Consider the following 19,474-nt stretch of genomic DNA (forward strand, 5'->3'; position numbering starts at 1 on the left):
AAAGAAATTAGGGAAACAACACCCTTCACAATAGTTACAAATAATATAAAATACCTCGGTGTAACCAATTTTTCTTAAGCTAACCAAACACAACATTAAGCTGCCGCCTAAGTTCTAGTGCTTCTCTCAGCTTTCACGAGAGATGCTTCTTTTCTTAATAGATGGTGATCAATGCAAAGACTCCTGACTGAACCATGTACAAAGAATAAGAGACGGCTCAGTTGTGAATGGGGCTCAGGGATCATCAAGCAATAGAAGATAGGAAGGCTGGGAGAGAAAAGTGGAAATGGGGAAGAAGTTAAAAGAAAAAGGAGTAGGGCTAGATTTGATCATAATAGAATACACTCAAGTCTGAAAATCCCAAACAATAATGCAAATGACCACCATGCTGGAAATGGAGACAAGTATAGTCCAGATCATGTGTCTTTATCTTTGAATTCATGAAATAATGTGTTCTACCTTATGACATTCTGAGAAGTTACAAGCTGTTTGTAAGTGAAAATCAACCCAATCCTTGGGTGTTCCTACTGAACTTAAGACACAGCGACCACCATTCCCAGGAGCCATGATCTTGCCTAATTTGAGTAGAGGTTTTTCAGCGTCCTGTTATGAGACTCATGCTTAGAAATACAGATGCTTTAAGCAGTATTTGCCAACACTGATGAATTTCCACTGGTGAAGCTTTTGCCTGCATCAGTTCCACAGAGCCAATTGGAACTAAACTGGCTCCTTAACTTACATTCTCTGGAGTACAGTTAAAACATTTCCATCTTATTTCTATTCTCATTTATATTTTATTGAAATTGTTTTTGTCAATGTCAATCCTTTTCCTTTATATTTAAAATGAAGATTAGATTCACCTGTCAGAAGCTATTAGGCCTTAGGGACACAGGTTGCATGATTATTTAGCAAGCAGTTACTAAGTTGAGCATATGAAATTACCATTTCTCCTAAGTCAGAAAAGGTTGAATATTGGCAACTTCAGATGATTCAATCTAGCACAGAAATCCTAAATAACATGGTTACTCTCATATTTTACCTCAATATTTAAGGTTACATTATCCATAATTTTCTTATAAAATCCTTATAAGTACATAAAAAGATCCAAGAGTATAAGAATATCTAGCACTGGAAATGGATTCAGCTTCTGCTTAAGAAAGAACTTACTTAGTACAGGCTGATGATGGGCATTTCCACACGGAGATTTTTTTTTCTTTTCATAAATACTCTCTGTATTAAACCTTATTTAGTAACTATAGCAGATTCTTTCATACTTGGAAGAGAATGTTTCCTGTTGTCACCAGACCTGGCTCCTTGTAAAATGTTCCCTATAACATTACTTAGCTTTGCTCAGCACAGAAAGGTATAAGAAAACTTACTTCCACATACACAGGGTATGAAGAATGGCCTCTTTCTTCCATTTCTTTCTGGAATTTACAAATGTTATACATGTTCTATATGGCTGCTGTTCTGACTAAGGTTTATGAGGGGTTTATAGTTTCAGAGCATGATTCCCTGACCAGCATTTTGAGGAGCACAGTAGCAGGCAGGTGTGGCACTCACCTGAGTAGTTGATATAATGCCTATATTATTTCTAAGAATGACTGTTCTATAATCTATTTTTGACAAATATTGAGCATTAATGTAACAGGTTCTGATTTGGCACTGAGCATAGAACAAAAGGAGAGTAGGTATTATTCCTATTTAGGAATAAGAGTGGGCATGCCTTCCAAACACTGCTGAAGGTAAATAGTTGAGAAGTGTTAACAATGCCATTTAAAGGGTGCCTGTATAAATAAGCAAATGCGTCAAGAAGGCCAGAGCCAGTGGCTATCTCACCTCTGGGAACACAGCAAGCACTGTCCATATACAGGTCTTTTTCTTTGGGCCAGGCATTTGCCACTTTCAATCAAAGGGTATTTGAGACAAGGGGGTGGGGATGAAGGTTGCCACAGTTATTAAACTCTTTCATGTGACAGGTACATTAAATGGCTTAGTATGCCATTTAAGAACTCCCATGACAACTCAACAAACAAGGAAAAATTTTGTTTCCAGTTGATGCTGAAAGAATCAAGATAAAAGAGGATTTGCAACTGGACATGAGGTAGGACTTGTTCCTGGCCAATCTGCAGCCTTCATGCTTAGGTTTTTGTTTGTTGTTGCTGGTTTTTTTTTTTTTTTTTCTGCCAATGAGTGCTAGATTAAACAGCTCACACAGAACAGAGCAAGCAGGTGAAAGATCCTCCATGAAGAAATTTCCAGGAACAAGCCAGATAGCTTGATAGCTTTCCAGGTAATGGCATTTGCCACCAGGCCTTCTCACTTCTACACACATACACACACACACACACACACACACACACACACACACACGGAAGAGAGAGGAAGAGATGAAGGACCATGAGGTTGTGCTGAGAAAGCAGCCATGAGGACACACATGGATCAGAGTGAGACAGGGCAAGACTCAGATGGCAAATAATAGAACATGTGTCTGGGAAATAGTCCAGACCAACAAAGTCAGGTTGGAATAGCTTAGAACCTGGCCAGATTGGTACTTACAGTGTATTAATAAATATAAGTCAATTATTTGGGAATAGGGGGGTGTAGAGAACCCTCAAAAATTACATTTACACTATAATTTTTATCTTCCTATCTCAGGATCCCAATAGTAGAGATGACAGGCATGGACCACCATGGACCTCTGTTTCTACATTTTAAAGATTCCAAGAATGAAATATGGTCATCTTTTGAAAAATATAAAGAAATGTTCCAAGATGTTTAAATCTCTTGGATAAAATGGCACACTATCTATATATGACCTATGTATACTACCCATGTAGTTAAATCATCTACACATTATAATATATAATACATTGTAACTACAGTGTTAATGATGGCTAAAATGTGTTTGGGGAATACTAGCAGGGGAAAAATGTCTGTACAGGTTTCATCATAGTTGCGGTTAAAAAAAAATATCAAAACTTCAATCCTAGCTTGGCTGAATCCAGAGATAACAGAGCTCATGGATCTGGTAGGCTGCTTAGTGCTTTAGAATAGAGAGCAGTGGCATTCATTAGCCCTTCCCTGCACTGCAAACACGCTCACCATCTTCCCTTCCTTGTTTTTTCCTGGGCCCCTGAACATGATACCCATTTCTGGCATGGCCGTAGCCTAAGTCCTCCTGTGTACTGTGCCTACTTCATCTCTCCTTGTCTTCTCACTCCATCAAAAGCTGTGCTGTAGCCTTGGACCAACTTCCTCTCTCCTCTTAAAACAAAATCTCCTCATCATTTTTCAAAGACTTACTGAATTTTGTTTTTCCTGAATGCCTTCTTGACTCCAAGTAGGATTGCTTCTGAGCCCAATATTCAACTGTTAGTTCTATTTCTAACGTAAAGTAAGTGTACTAAGTGTAATTGTTTTCCCTTCTATAATACATATCCCTACAAACAAGCATGCAGGCTTCACATGAAAATGCTGACAGCATGAAACATGCCTACAGAAATTGTTCTGGCCTCCCTAGTTTATGGTAGCACATGCATTTTGTTAGTTAATGACTTTTTTCATGATGTAACACTCCAGCTGGCAATAAAGAGTCAGGGCTGTGCCAGAATTTCAGCAGGAGCTCATCATCCCTCTGCCATGAAGGAGCAAGCTGAAGCAGTGCACAGGAAAGAAGACTTCTAGCCTGAATCAGAACATCTTAGGCAAGAAGAGATGATGGTCAGTATTAGCATCTTTTTCTTGATTGTTTGAATGTGCAGCTACTTTTGAAAATAGCATCTCTATGGCATAAATCTTTCAGAGAAGTCTACATGAACAAGGACATGCCTGTTCTGCTCAAAAGCAGAACAAAACAAATCAAATCACCTTGGAGAAACTCTGATTTTAGACCCTGTTAATGACACAGCAGCCTGTCAAAACCCACAATAATACACATACACGATTAACAGAACTTTTACCAAGTAAATGTGCTGACAGTAGAATGTGAAGCAAGACTTCTATCAAGTAGAAATTTCTAGTACTTGTTGGTAGTGCTCAAGCTTAATATGCCGAAGGCCTCTTCAGGAAAGTTTATAAAACAGGTCAGGAAGTTTGCCCAGTGGTACAGCCCTGGAATGCTGGCTACTGGGTAGCTAGAGTCAGGCAAAGTGCAACTTCAAGGTCTACCAGGTCTACAAAGTGAGTTCAAGATCAGCCTGGGAAACTTGGGAAAGGCTTTGTCTCAAAGTGAACTGAGGGTAAGGATGGAGTTCAGTGCTAGACATCTGCCTAGGTTGTGAAAGACACTGGATTCCACCCTAGTTCTATTTAAGGGAGGCAGATACAGGTGACTGGGAAAATGGCTCAGTTGGTAAGGTACTTGTGAAAACATCTGATAGAGTCAAAATCCCCCCACCATGTAAAAAGTCAGGTACATTGATGTGTGCTTGCTGACCAGGCAGGCTAGACAATTGGTGTGTTCCAGGTTCAGTGAGGGCTGCACTTTCAAATGATAAGGTGGAAAAGTGATTGATTTAGATGCATAATATAAACATCTGGCATATCCATACATATGATACTTACACACACACACATATACACACACATAGCATAAACATGTATACACATAGACAGACGTACAACAATAACAGTAAATGCTTAAAAAACTTCAGTGTGGGGCAATGAGCTGTGCATAGGCAGCACAGGCTTTGAACCCCAGTGACCTGGTAGGTGACTTTTGCCTGCAAGGGATGGCAGGTGTTCAGCTATGCTTCCTGGGCCCTTGGCTCCTGTCGCAGCTATAGCCTCCCACAGCCACCGACCCCCACCCTGTACAGAGGTGTGTGGCCATCAGTCATGTAGGGCGACAGACACCCCAAGTCTCTGATATTCTGTCTTTACTCCACCCCCACAGTTACCTGGCAACAGCCAGGTATGCTCCTCCCCACAGTTACCTGGCAACAGCCAGGTAGGCCTAGCCCACTATAAAAGGAGCTATTTGCCCCCTCCTCCTTCTCTTACTCCCTTACTCTCTGGCTCTTGCCTCTCACTCCCTTGTTCTCCCTCTCTCTCCACTCCCTCCCCTCCCCTCCATGTGATCATGGCCAGCCTCTACTTCCCTACTGTCTCCCTCTCTCTGCCTTTCTACAATAAACACCTAAAAACCATGGACTGTCTCTTCTCATCACGACCAACCATACTGGAGCAATGGAGCAGGTCTTCCCCTAATCTCCAGCGGAAGCCAACCCACCCAAGCAAGCCAGAGGCCTCTCCTCCCTGTGGTACCCAGCCAGAGCTCTCTCCTTCCTGCCCTTTTCCCTTCAGCCCAGGCCAGAGCCAGTGGGCCCACACTCCATTCTGTGGCATGTTGTCCTTGTCCTCTGTGTAGCCCAGGGACCCTGAATCAATTTCAACAGGTCAGCAGGGACCTCAGACTACACCTTCCCCAACCCTGGAGTGGGGGCCCTGAGGCCTGACACCCTCCCTGGGGTGGTGTGGGGTACATAGTCAAACTTCCCACATCCCACCTTGCCCAGAGGTCCAAGCCCTTGGTCAGACATTGGACCCCATTTTTAACCCACACTTCAGTTCCAGTTATAATATCAAAGTGTCTCATAAAACCAGTCTATTACTAGATCATCATAATTCCATTAAAATTGGTATTCCTAAACAACTAATAATCTATATACAAGAAATAAGTTTTTTAGTAACATAGACAACTTCTTTAATGAACACTGATTTAGTCTATTATATACCCAGGCAGTACATGGAATATTAGGTATATAGCATAAAACGCCCAGACTAGGGAGGTGACAGACTACTGCAAACACATGGTCAAGGCAAACCTCTAGTTCATAGTCACTAAATTGGAACAGATCCTGAAAAAAAAAATGAAAGCATCTTTAAAGATATGGTGACATTTATTTGGCCTTGAAATGGGAGGGACAGAATGAGCCTTGGGCAGCCATGAAAAGAAAAGAAGAAAGACAAAGGTACCAGAGTAGGTTCATGAATAAGTCAATGTCCTACTGAGACCAGATGGGAAGGTTGGTGAGAACAAGACTTTGACAAGGTGAATGTGAGCCAGGGCTTATAGGGTCTCACATGCCATGCCAGGGAGACTGGCTATGGGCCAGTTGAAAATGAGGAGCTAATGGGAGATCTTTAATCAAGGGGATAATATGATTTCAGACATCGTCTACAAAATGGAGCTTTGTTTACAGACACAAGCAGAATATGATAGGGGAAAAATCAGAATAAAAGCAGTCAGGGTCACATTCAAGCTCTCATCTATCCAAGTCCTTATTTTCTTCATCTAAACTATGAAACTAAGGGCTAGAGAGATGAGTTCGTAAAGCACTGTGCAAGCTCGAGGATCTTGATTCAGGTCTCCAAATTCATGTAAAAGTGGGCTTGGCATAGATCTGTAACTCCAGTGCTTAGTACAAGAAGGCACAGACAGGATGATCCTCGATCACTAGCTGGCCAGTTAGCCTAGCCAAGTTGCCACACTTTAGGTTCCATGAGATATCTGCTCTCAAACAATTAGATGAAGAGTCAGCAAGGAAGACATCGCTATGTTGACCTGTGGCCTCCATATATGCACTCTCACACATTTTCTCTCTTCCTGTTTCTTTCTAACACACACACACACACACGTACCCATCCCAGTACACATACATATCCATGTAAATGCTTAGCATACACAAAATAAAAAATATGTAATGGTGGACACCATGCAGGAGGAGCTACAATGGGCAAATGAGCTTCTTGAGGGACAACCCACTTAACTAGGCAATTTTCCTGTAGATCAATATGAAGATGAACTTTCATAAATTAATACTGTTTAGATGAATTAATTATAGAATTCCTGATTTGATTTAAATAGTTTTAGAAAGTTAGGGCAATTGATAAAAAGTTTAAGGAGATGGTTTAAATTAGAATTAAGAATAAAATGGGGCCAATCCCTTGTAGTGAGGGCTGCATAAATTAGAAAGTAGAGTGGCTTTCATTTGTTTCAAGCATGTAAATTATACATGGAAGAGAAAAATATGCTTGGGACAAGTAAATGATCAAAAAAAGTAGTAGTTCTAGGTTGGGTCTCAGTTCCTGGACCTTGTGATCCAGGGATGTGGCCAAAGGTTTCAGTGGGCGCCATGAAAAGTTGTGAACAAAAAGTAAATAATTATATTGTGAATATAAGAACAGTGAATAGATGATCAACCAGTTTAGCTGAGCAAGACTTCAAAAATAAGACATAAGATAGCTGATGATCTGTTTCTTGGTAAATACAAATTGTTATCAGCTAAGCATAGAATAAACTTGCTACATAGACTGGCTTGCTTAAACTGTGTTAATCAATGGTAGAAGAACAATAGGTTTGGGGTTATAGTGAACTTGTGGAGAGAAAGATAGATGGGAGAGGTTTAGCTAAGTATGAATTTCAAAAGAAAAATACATAATCAATAATCCTGGTATAATTTCCTCTTGTGTAATGATTTTAATCTGTTTTGAAGAACATGTTTTTGTGGTGATTGCTTTTAGAGAATATGTAATTTGTGTCTATGATGTAATATTTTTCTTGCATAAGGAACTTTGTTTTAAGGTGTAAAAAGGCTAAGAGAAAAAATAAAGTTAAGTTTGTTGGACAATGTTTGTGAAGCTTGCTTCATCCACCAAATGTATGTATGTATGTTGTATGTATGTATGTATGTAAAATGGTTGGAACTTTGCTATGTGTAAGTGTACATATATGTGTGAAGTTATTGGAGCTTGTCTTGCTGTATCCAGTCAGTGTATGTGTATGTGTATGATTTACCCCATTTCTTTTGTCTAGTCACAGGTTGCCATTGGCAGCACCCTCATCCTCCATTGGCAGCACCCTCATCCCCCACTGGCAGCACCCTCATCCCCCACTGGCAGGACCCTCACCCCCCATTGGCAGCACCATCATCCCCCACTGGCAGCACCATCATCCCCAACTGGCAGGACCATCATCTCCTATTGGCAGCACCACCATCCCCCACTGGCAGGACCCTCACTCCACTGGCAGGACCCTCATCCACCATTGGCTGTTATTAGTACCAGTTAGTCCCCCCCATCACTGACTCCACACTTGGCTCTCCTCCATTTACCCTGTAGTGTCAATGCCAGCCTTTGGTAATGTAACTAATATTACTTGCCTAAGAAGTGTTGTAACAGTAAAACAGCATAGTAGTCAGACTCTTAACTGACTGCCCAAGGCCATCCTAATGTTCACAAAACTTCTTACATTCCCTAGTTCAGCCTTTTATCTTCCTACTACATGATCTACCCTGTTCCTCATGAGGTCTTATGGATACAGATAAAAACACTTCAGTACTCAAACCCCCAAAACAGCTTCTCATGTACAGCTCTTGCACCCAGGAACACACACACCTATCGCACTAAATTCCCTCTGAAAAATACCAAGTCAGACGCTCAAATGTGATTTCTGGAGGAAGCATACATAGTCTGAGCAGGGAATTCTGAGTCCTCAGGTATTGAGAATACAAAACGAATGTTTGGGGGGACATTTTGTTGGATCAGAAGAAAGTAAGAATAAAATCACTGTCATGTAACCTCAGGGCTGGCCCCATGACACTCGGATATTAGAGTAATAATGACTAACACAATGAACAAACCCTGCAAATGGCTATCATGTAAAAGCATCTTCTCTGCTATATGGGTCCACATTGAATGTATGTTACATTCAATGGTTGCCTAAAGAAATGGAGGTAGGAAATAGGACCTGCAGATGGCATAATGGGGCAGAGTGGATCTCCTGTAGCACAGTTTGGAGGAGCACAATGGAAATATAGGACAGACATAACTGCAAACTGAGTTCAAGGATTTTGGAGGGAGGAATCTAACAGTTTATAGTGAACTCAGGAAAACCTTAGAATTATCTGTCTAGAAGTGGCACTGCAGTTTTAGATGACATGTCTAAGGGAAAGGACAAGATATAGAATAAAAGAAAAGGATGGGGTTTGGAGAAAATTTCTCCAGAGAGTGAGTGAAAAAAAAAAACCCAGGGTTATCAATAAGGAAGTCAAAAAGAATCTGTGATAATCAGGAAGAAACCAGAAAGCTGTCCTTCTAACCCATGCCCACTTAGTGTCAGTACTCTAGTCATTGAGTGCCCACTTGGTACAGACAATAGAACTGACATACCTACCTTTTAATTATATTACTTACAGAACTAGGCAGATTGATAGGCAATTATTTGTTATCAATGAGCCAACAGGCTCAAGGCAAGCTAATAACATAACCTAGCAACCTAACTATGCACCGTAAAACATTGGGCTCTGACAGAAGCATGAGCGTACTGTCAAAAGTTGGGAAAATAGTAATACTTGGGTCCTTGCTTTTGTGGAAGAGGTATGGAAAGGAGAAAAGAAACACAGCTATGCATCAGAGGCAGTCTCTTAGTATCATGTCATCCAATCCTCACCAGAGCTTGGACAATGAACACTATCAGGTCAATGCCATAGATAAAGACATGGATCACGTATCCATGGGCAAAGCTAGTAAGTGGAAGAGTCCAGATCAGATGTAAGGACCATATAGCAAAAGGGTCTTCACCCTTCACATAGCAACATACTCTCAAGGGAATACATGCTAACCTGGGAAACAAAGGCATCTACAATACAAACACAAGTGCTCCTAGGAGTTAACCAATATAACTAATACACACACACACACACACACACACACACACACACACACACACACACACACTCTGTTAAATTATTCTATCCTATGCCCAGAGCAGCCTACTATGATAGCCAATGCACTAATCTCTACTTCAAAGGTAGGAGCAATCTAGATATAGTAGAACACTCCCATGTAAGATGAGCAGGCACATGAGGCCAGAAAAATACAACAGTCTATATCTGTCACTCTTTCATTGACTTTTATCTACAACTATGAAAGTTTCAGCATGGAGCCACTAAATTTAGCCTCAGATATAAAAGCTAAGTATCAGGATAGTTTGAACATGTGGAAAGGCCAAGAATACTACCTCAAGTTGTAGCCATTCAAGGCTAGCAACCACTCATCAAACATAGGCTTAGTACTTTACAACTGTCCTCTCAAGTGTATTCACTCATCCGTCGTCACAAGTGCTGCTCTCCAGAATGTCTCTGCGTATTTTCATTGCATTTCTAGGGACCCTCCTGAAAGGGCTACTGCCTCCTCAGCTCCAGGATATGCATAGGATACAGAGACTTGTTATACAGGAAAACAGTCAAATGACTATTGAGGAAACACACTCACCCTCTCTGGCTTATAATCAAGAAGCAATGAACGTCCTTGTGAAATCTGCTGCCAAGCAAGTAAATGACCTTATTAATACCACAGTGTCATGCTACGCTGAAAAGCTGTATTATGAATTGGGTGTGAAGTGTTTCCCCAGAGTTTTATGTATTAGAAACTTGGTCCTCTAGTGAATGGTAATGTTCTGGAGGTTCTAGAAACTTTAGGGATGGGGCCTAATTGAAGGAAGTAGTCATTGGGAGTGGGCCTTGCTTTCCACAGTCAACAAGGAGTTGTAGGGAGAAAGTCATCTGCCACATGCTTTCTCTACTTTACTGTTCTGCATAAGCACATAGGGCAACTATGGACTAAAACCTGAGCAGCTATGAGCCTAATGCTTAATTCCTCATTAAGTTGTTCTCCTGTTTACTATGGTCACAGTTACACAACAGAAATTCACAAAACTGAACCTTTGCCTCAAAACAGGAGGGACTATCTAGTATTTTATTCTGGCTTTTAACCAATTATTAAGACCTTAACTGTGATAAAGCCAATATTTAAATGACGTTCCCCCTCCATTGGTATATTAACTTGATAGAATTTTAATGGCCTTTAAAATATTGTTAAAGAAAATTAACAACATTGCATTAAGAAGGCACCGTATTACCAGCAATACATTGCTTTGCCACACTTAACAATGATAACCAACATCATATGACTACAGGACTTTGTCTCCATTAGGCATTTGTTTGAGAAAAGCAAATATAGCCAATATTCGGTGTTTGTGTGTAATTGTACAAGTATGTATGAGTACATGTGTATACACATGCAAGTCTCATTGTTCACCCTGATGGTGATGAACATAAAACAGTTAAAATGACCTTGGAAAATAATCATGTTCAAGTGCATGGGGCATTCACTCATTGCAAATCCTCATAACCACTGGGTAGTGTTTACCTCCCTAGGGACATAGATGGCCCTAATGTCATGATTAGGCTAAAATTACCAGGTTTTCTCTGGAAAACCAGAGATTTCTTCTGCTGGGTTGCTAGGCAGCTTGGCCATCTACTCAGAGGCCAGGAGTTTCAAGCAAGGAGTCTCCTGGTTGTGTTTAAGGTGGAAGGTCTAAGGAGAGCCAGAGCACTATGGAAAGTAGTGGGGTCTGTTAAAAAAGGACTTCAGTGCAATTCTAGGAGATCCATGATTTAGTCCTGGCCAAAAAAACACAGGATACAACCCTGGCATATGACCTGGCTCTTTAATGAATTTCTATAGTAAGCATTGAGATATAAAAGAACTTTAAAAGTAAACTGGTTGTCCATGCAGGGAATGGGAATCCATAGTAATGAGTGAGACATCATTCAGCCACTGGTCCTAGCTCACACCCTTGTATTCCCTATAACTCTTAGTTCATAGTTCAAGTCACTTTACTTGTACAATGAGGATAACTCCCTCTGCTTTCCGAAATGTGACTAGCAGGCCATCGTGACTCAGTGACTCACACATAGTGAGTGGATTCAAACAGTTTAACAAATAACTGGCCTATGGCTTCCCAACAGTCCTACATTTCCAGATTTCTCTGTATGTTTGGAAATACTTCTTCCTTCTTGAAAGAACTAGGCCTGTTCATCTGGGATTGTCATTCTGCCTTTTGTCTTTCTATCTACTTTCTGTCATACACACACACACACACACCACACACACACTATCTGGAACATCGATAGCTGTCTGTGGTATAAAGAAGGAAATGCAATGATAAGGCAAAGGATCAGGTTACTACCAGTGCTAAGTGATTACCTGTAGTCTGCCAGTCCCATGAGGAAAGTAAGCACCATTCCATTTGAGCCACTGTTAGCTAGGCTCTCTGTTATATAGTGGAATGGATTTGTAACTTAAATACTTCAACTAGCCCCATTTATAAAGAAAAGTGAACATTTTCGTGGCTACACATATACATGTTCCAGTAGATTTTCCAAGGATGAAAGATGAAGAGATAGGTAGAAACAGTGACTCCTATTACAACATATATAAATGACAGGAAATAAACAAATACATGTTGAAGATACAAAATGCAACAACAGTCACAGTTGTATTTGAAATTACACTGTGTTTTAGTTGCAATATCTCAAGCTGATGATTTTTCCTACCCAGTCTTCAGAGTTCTCATTAAAACACAGATATGAGTAATCATTGTACCCATTGTGAAGTTGAACAATACAACAGGTGATGTTACTGGAACAATTCCCACTAAAGAGTAACACATTGTAACTGGCAGCTTTCAGTATTATGGGTCCTATTTTGTTAGAGGCTGTGACCATAAGAAGGTGAATATTAGATTTAAGTGGGAGAGAACACAAGTCAATAGGTTATTCATGTAGGTGGGACAAGTCTGTCTCATATGTATGCATGTATGTGTGCATTCATGCACATGCCTGAGGTGAAGGAGAGAATATCTATATGCTACATCTAAGACTCATACCTCTTCTATGCCAGAGATGGCTCAGTGCTCTCCTGTTTGAGCAGAAGTACTAAAAATTTACTCTAGAACAATTTCCTTATCCTTAAAATAAATTTTAAAAAAGTAACTGGAAGCAAACCATCAAGGTTTGGCTGCTACATTCATCCAGGGGTATCCAACTTTTTAGCTCCTTGGACAACCTGGATGAATAAGCACAGAGTGTCCGACTTGCAGCTGCGGGTTTCCAGAGCACACATATATATTTTTTATTGTGACATGGAGAAACTTTCATTTGCTTTTCATTGTTATGATAAAACACTGGCCAAAAGTAATTTGCCAAGAAAAAGTTTTGTACGGGTTACAGATTACAGCCCATCATTGAAGGAAGCCAAATATTCCATTGACTTCAAGTTACATCTATATATTTCACTATTTGAAACTCACCAAGGCTTCCCATTATATTTCAAACAAATACCATGTTACTTTCCACAGCTAGGTTTCTTTTAGGGTTTAACTAAAAATCTGGTGGTAAATCTGGCAGCTTTTTTAGTGGTTGGTGACAGGAGCCCCTATACTCAGACCCCACCTTCTGCCCTTTCTATTCTGGCTACACCTCTGTGACAACAGCGTACATTGCTCGCGGCTTCCTGGCTTATTTCCCAGAGCTGCCTCTGAGCTCTGCATACAAAAACCCTTTTGTGTTTGAAGAGTTTTCTCCCAGATGATAAATACAGAAAAAAAAAATGAGTTCACAACAGAGACCAAGCAACTGAGAAGTTATAGTTTCAGAGGGAAAAAGAAATCTTTTAAACATAATGATTTCCTCTGGATTTCATTTGATTGAAAAACTAAGTTTGCTTTAGCTCAGAATATAATGTATTCTAGATTCATTTATGAGCCTACTCTAAGTCTCCCTTCACTAAGTCTACAGCTCCACTCATCTTAACCCTACTGGTGGATCCCTTTGAATTGCCACTGTAGCTCCTTCCCAGGGTCAAGGCAGCAGAAGCCCGGAGAAGTCAGGGTTATTTATTTAATTATATAAGTTTTCAGGCTTTCCAAGTAGGTATTCACATCAATTCCAAACCAGAGTCTCTTCCATCTTGGGAATTCTTCTGCTTTCTGAAGAGGAACAGGCTATTTTGGTCATTTCCTGGCAAAGCCATACACATATACTAATCTTGATCACTCTAATAATTCATGACTTGCCTCTTGGTATGAATACAGAACACTCTTTCAAAGCTCTGGCTCTTTAAAAATTGCACCAAAATCTGTCTTGATGCATGGTAGAAAAGTGCATATTTACACATCTGAACATTATATTGTGCTCATTAGTGATGGCAAAATAGGACATTTCCCAAGGAAAAAATTCAGGGATGGTGCTTCATCATCAAATAATTTTCCATATGAAAATAAGTTCTCTCTATCTTAGTTCTTCCATAAAGAGAGGAAAGGGGGATGGTAAGGAGAGGGTAGACAAACATGTATGCCCTGGAAGAGGCATTACCTTGCATTCTTTAGCAAGGGGACTTTTGGAGTCTAGCTGTCCTAACTCTGCTCTGGGTTAGCTCATGAGCCTCCTTCCCCACTACAGCTCTATGGACCACTGAACCTTGCAGTTTGGACTACTGCATGGGGCTAGCAAGGCCAGCATTCATAGTACCTAAAAGGGTCCCCAAAATGATAACTAAGTTTGAAAATTGGGAGCTTTTGTCCTAATATGCCCCATACCTAGACAGGAAAATATGACTTACTGAGCATATTAAGAAATAACATTTTAATACAGTCTCAGACTCTAAGATAGACACAGTGAGATTGGCATCAAATGCATTGAACTCACCCTGAAAAAAGACATTATGGCTTTTTGTAGCTATATAATACCACTAAGACACCGAGACTAATACAGATGTATGCACAAGCGCACACACACACACACACACACACACACACACACACACACACTGCACATATATCTTAATATGCAGTAATACAAAATATAAGAAGATAAAAATAAAAATGTTTAATAAAAATTTCCCAGGAAATCAAGCTTAATTATAGTCTTTGTAACAGACGTCTACAAAAGACTGTGCCTGAAAGAGCGAAGAAGAGAGACGAATTACTCCCTGAGCCACAGACAACATGGAACTGATGGACTCAGTGCCACGCACCTTAGAACCCATGTTTATGGATAAAAACAATTTCTCAGAAGCACACTTTGAAATTAAATCAAGGATGTTGTTCTAAATTACCTATGCAATTAATTACAAAAAACGCTCATAGAAGAACTGACACAGCCCAGCTAACAAGTAACATGAGAAGGGTTAAGAAATAAAAATTCACATTTTTTTCAACAAGAGGCTATATTTTCTTTTAAAACACCCCTTTACAACAGAGTGTTACAAGAGCATCAAACACTGGTTATGATGAAAGGATGAGTACCCACGGCTTCCCACCTATTAACTTGCTGATCTCCTAAAATATGGGCTAAGGGTGCTAATTCCTCCATCTTAGCTTAGGTGGCATCTGCACTTCTTTGTTACTTTATTGCTTTGACTAGAGACGACTGCATCACTTTAAAAAGTGCTTTGAGGTTGGGCTATGAGCCAAAAGCTTATAATTGAAGCTAATTGAAGTTTTGCTTCTGGAAGGGAATAGAATGTAAAAACCACCAGGACTAGTTTGCCATTGACAGATAAGCAGGAAAGAAGGTGCCTATACATTAGAAAGTGTCAGGAATACCCAGTCTTCCAAAGGGGTTGGAAAGGAGAAGAAGCAATCAGATCTGATTTAGAAGACAGGTTTCAGCCTCAGCATGGTTAAAGACCATTCTGAAAGCATGGAGCTTTCTCCTTGCATGGGAGTTATTTGTGCACAACACCGAGATGTCATTTTACTCACCTATTTAGTATGAATTGCTTTGGGGGGGGGGTCTAGACTTTTTTCATAACAAGATTTTATTGAAAAGCTTCCCACTGTTCCCCGGCAAAGCAAACAATGTTTCCTCACATTCCCTTTCATACTAAGATCAATAATTCTCCTTCAAATCAGCCAGGCTTAGAATAACCAATAGTTCTTAAAGTTCCTATTGTATAGTCTCCTCCTGGTAAAAAGCCAGAAAACCTCAACAGAGCTGAGCTCAATAAAGCTCAAGCACATTTACATTTGTGTGATTCTACAGAGAGAAGTCAGTTGTGGCAGTGAAGAAAGGAAGTGAGTAGCAAGCATGAGACATTATAGCAATGAACTTCTATCCAGAAGTGCAGTTGCCTGGAATCTGCCTGGAATAGTGCTGGAGTCTTGTAGAAGCACCTGCCCTACACATATGCTAATATTTACTCTTTAGTTATCTGAGCTGGTGGCCTGGTCTGGAACCTAATAGGCACACTACAGCAGAAGGATGCAGGAAGAAGTAGTATGGAAGACACACAAGGACAAATAGGTAGAAAGGCTATAGTGTCCTTTCAGAAGTAAACCTGGCAGGAGAAAGTAACTAAGCTAATGTTGGTTCCAAAGAATCATGAAGAAGGAAAGTAAAATGGCAGCCAAGCTAATGCTGGAGAAATGGCTGCATTTTCCTCTATGGGGTACTGCATAATACCAACCAGAGGGCTACTACCAATGGTTGCCTTTTAACAGCCTGAGGGTTTTCTTGACAGTCTTATCTCAGCTAGCCCAGTACCTTATAAGAAGGAAAACACATTTTTATATTCTAGTCAGATAGGAGTCAAGGTCCTTTATTCTTCTTTAAAATCAGAAATACTACACATGGAATTCATGTTGGGGGTTGGGCTAGGCATTTTCCAGTCCTTATCCCATGCCATTTCTATTCTAGAGCCACTCATAAGTTGAATTAAGGTGTATTTGCGAGAGGTGCCCTGTGTTTTATATACCAAAGCTTCTGAGGCCAACAACTGGTCTAGGAATATTTGATTTATAATTCAATGTTAAAAGAAAAACAAAAAACTTCAGGAGGCCATGAATTTCTCTTTGAGACCTATTAAGAACTGAAGAGTTTATAGTCAGCATTCTCTGGTATGGACTATACTATAGATCAGTGTCCTGACAACTACCACTCTCACCTTACCACTTAAGACGCATTACATTAACCAGCACTTTCTTGGATCAAGTAGAAGGTAAGAGATCTAAATCTACACTAGTTGGGGTCAGTTGAGTTGGATATTAGATTTCTGAAACTATTCTTTGAGATATGTTTAGTCAGAAAGATATTAAAAGGTCCATTACCAGAGCTGACATCTGATTCCATTGGAGATTTCCCCAAAATACTTTAAAAAAGAAAACTAGGAGACAGAATGAATAAGGAGAAACTTGGAGAGACCATTTCATCCCAAAGGTTCATTAGGCACTAAACTGATGCATGGGTGTTTGCTTGTGCTGCTGCTGCTGCTGTGTGTCTGTGTGTGCCTTGATGCATGAGAGAAGGTCAGAGGAAAACTTTGTGAAGCTGGTCCTCTCCTTCCACATGTGGATCCTGGAGATAACAATTCAGGCTCTCAGTCAGGTATTCTTGTCCAATGAGGCATCCCACGGGCTGCCCAGCTGCCTGTGGACAGGGTAGACTAGACTTCTACTCTATGGCCATTGTTATCTGCTGTTCTCACCCTGAAGGCTGAGTTACTACCACAGTAGCATCTGAACCACCCAGCAGTACCCAGAAGCACATAAGCCTCATTTTCAGATTGAATAATACTTTCGTTTGAAAAACAATCTTCAAAATATTGGTCAAGATTTTTTTTACTTATATGGTTATTAAGACAAAATTAAGATTTTGTTTCCATGTATCTTAAAATTAAGATTTTTCCAGTATAATTTTAATTATGAAGGCTGTAGTTGTCATATTGGAATTACTTAAAATTTCATTTAAAACATATTGTCTTTTAAATGTATTTAATGAATTTTATACACTACAGAAACCTGGAAACTGCTTTAAACCACTGAAAATAAGAGGCAAAATTCATCCTTAACATAAAAAATACTCCATTGTTCTCTGTGCACATAAAATACAGTACTCATCTGTCCTAATACCATTAGTAACTGGGACCAGCAAGACCCAGGTACGCAGGAACTCTGCCAGCCCAGTGGCATGGGTTCCTTCCAGTCTGACAGGCCTTGGACACAGACTTGCAGCAAGTACCATAATACACAGAGGAAGCTCCACTCCCAGGCACTCTATTGGGTCCAGGATCACAGGATCCCAGAATCACAGGATCACAGAGACAGCTTGACTCTGAGGAGTTCTTACAAAACCAGGATCACTGGAAGGATAGGCCCCAGTCAGGTTTAGCCAGGGCAGGTAGCACTAAAGATAACCAGATGGCCAGAGGCAAGAGTAAGAAAATAAGCAACAGAAACCAAGGTTACTTGGCATCATCAGAACCCAGTTCTCCCATGATAGCAAGTCCTGGACACACCATCACACTGGAAAAGCAAGATTCAGATCTAAAATCACTTCTCATGATGATGATACAGGACTTTAAGAAGAACATAGATAACTCCCTCAAAGAAATACAGGAGAGCACAGGTAAACAGCTAGAAGCCTTTCAAGAGGAAACACAAAAGAAGTCCCTTAAAGAACTATAGGAAAACACAATCAAACAGGTGAAGGAAATGAACAAAACCATCCAGAATCTAAAAATGGAAATAGAAACAATAAAGAAATCACAAAGGGAGACAAACCTGGAGATAGAAAACTTAGGAAAGAGATCAGGAGTCATAGACGCAAGCATCACCAACAGAATGCAAGAGATAGAAGAGAGAATCTCAGGGACAGAAGACACCATAGAAAACATTGACACAACAGTCAAAGAAAATGCAAAAAGCAAAAAAGCTCCTAACCCAAAACATATAAGAAATCCAGGAAGCAATAAGAAGACCAAACCTAAGGATAATAGGTGTAGAAGAGAGTAAAGACTCCCAATGTATTGGGCCATTAAGTATTTTCAACAAAATTATAGAAGAAAACTTTCCTAACCTAAAGAAAGAGATGCCCATGAACATACAAGAAGTCTACAGAAGTCCAAATAGACTGGACCAGAAAAGAAATTCCTCCTGTCACACAATTATAAAAACACCAAATGCACTAAACAAAGAAGGAATTTTAAAAGCAGTAAGGGAAAAATGTCAAGTAATATATAAAGGCAGGCCTATCAGAATTACACCAGACTTCTCACCAGAGACTATGAACGCTAGCAGATCCTGGGCAGATGTCATACAGACCCTAAAAGAACACAAATGCCAGCCTAGGCTACTATACCCAGCAAAACTCTCAATTACCTTAAATGGAGAAACTAAGATGTTCTATGACAAAACCAAATTTACATAATATCTTTCCACAAATTCAGCCCTACAAAGGATAATAGATGGAAAACACCAAAATAAGGAGAAAAAGTACACCCTAGAAAAAGCAAGAAAGTAATCTTTTAACAAACCCTCACACACACAATTCTACCTCTAACAACAAAAATAACAGGAAGTAACAATTACTTTTTTTTAATATTTTTTTTATTTTAGGTATTTTCTTTATTTACATGTAAATTTCTCCACTCCCAGTTTCCCCTCCAAAAAACAAAGAAACAAACAAAAACAACAAAAACAAACCCCTGTTGCTTCCCCCTTCCCCATGCCTGCTACCCTGTCCTCTCCCACTTTCTGGCCCTGGCATTCCCCCACACCAGGGCTCAGAACCTTCACAGGGCCGAGGTCCTCTCCTCCTATTGATGATCGAATTTGCAATCCTCTACT

General features: G+C 40.1%; 1 protein-coding gene and 1 pseudogene across 1 annotated transcript in view; one reads left to right on the forward strand and one right to left on the reverse strand.

Annotated features, from left to right (window-relative positions):
• Arfgef3 (ARFGEF family member 3) overlaps positions 1 to 19,474 on the reverse strand; it is a 165,182-nt gene that overhangs the window by 130,804 nt on the left and 14,904 nt on the right. The window lies entirely within an intron of this gene.
• The window catches only part of LOC116097898, a 13,493-nt pseudogene continuing 3,455 nt past the window's right edge, over positions 9,437 to 19,474 (forward strand).

Source organism: Mastomys coucha, unplaced genomic scaffold (genome assembly GCF_008632895.1).
Source record: "Mastomys coucha isolate ucsf_1 unplaced genomic scaffold, UCSF_Mcou_1 pScaffold2, whole genome shotgun sequence".
NCBI classification, from domain to species: domain Eukaryota; kingdom Metazoa; phylum Chordata; class Mammalia; order Rodentia; family Muridae; genus Mastomys; species Mastomys coucha.